Raw genomic sequence first — 974 nt, 5'->3', positions numbered from 1 at the left:
CGCCCTGTTAAAACTGCCTTGTAGTATCGGGGGTCAAAGCCACGTCCAACAAGTTCCAATCCAATAATTGTGAAGGTGGTTCGATGTACCCTCTGCCAGGCACTTAAATGTGAATTGCAGAGTATCCATGTAGATGCAGATGTAGAAACTAACTGATCACTCAGCCACAGGGATATGACATTGTAGAATTGTGAAAAATTCTCTGTGTGTCAATGAATCTTGGTAAGGTTGAATGAAAAAAGAGGTACTGTGAAATCGATGTCAGTTTCGTAAATATAGCTTTTACATCAACCTTAAAATTAATATAGGTTGTAGAAAACGTTTCGTACATTGTATTCATTGTCACCTTCACGAGGTATAATCTGTATGACTCTGAAGAAATTTAGACTGAAGCAGGATGGAGACAGACTTGATAGCAGGGGCAGAGAATGGGACAAGTTGCACATATTTACGATGGACGCGAATGCAAAGTCAGTCTGGACGTTGTCAGTTGTTTTGCCAACTTTTACGCGCGTTATAGTCGGCAGCAGTATTCTGCTGTAATATCTGCGCGCACTAATTGACTATCTGTGTAATCGCTGTTGTGCTACACACGTTTATCTTAACTAAGGTCTCTGAGACAATCGGAATTCATCCAATTACACTGCAAAGCGGCTGTAGAGACAGTGTGGCCAGCAATTTTGAAGCCACGCAGTACATTTCACGTTCGTTGGTTGCTTCTGTTCTGTGGTATGATAATAAATGAGGCTGCCTTCGAATATATTGAAAACGAAATAGAGTAGTGTATAACTGCAGCCAGGGTTTGTATCATTGATAATAATAAGAAAATGGAGAATCACTTTTTCTCTGCAGACGAGCTACATAAACCAGGTGACGTTGCAGAAGTTTGTGAGATTGGCGAGCTATGTTTTCAAACGTATTGTTCTTGTTCGAATCGAGCCTTAACGACTGATAGCGTGGAACTAGAAGCTCTC

The sequence above is a fragment of the Schistocerca piceifrons genome, chromosome 1 (assembly GCF_021461385.2).
Source record: "Schistocerca piceifrons isolate TAMUIC-IGC-003096 chromosome 1, iqSchPice1.1, whole genome shotgun sequence".
In the NCBI taxonomy this organism is placed as follows: domain Eukaryota; kingdom Metazoa; phylum Arthropoda; class Insecta; order Orthoptera; family Acrididae; genus Schistocerca; species Schistocerca piceifrons.
This window is presented reverse-complemented; position numbering follows the sequence as displayed.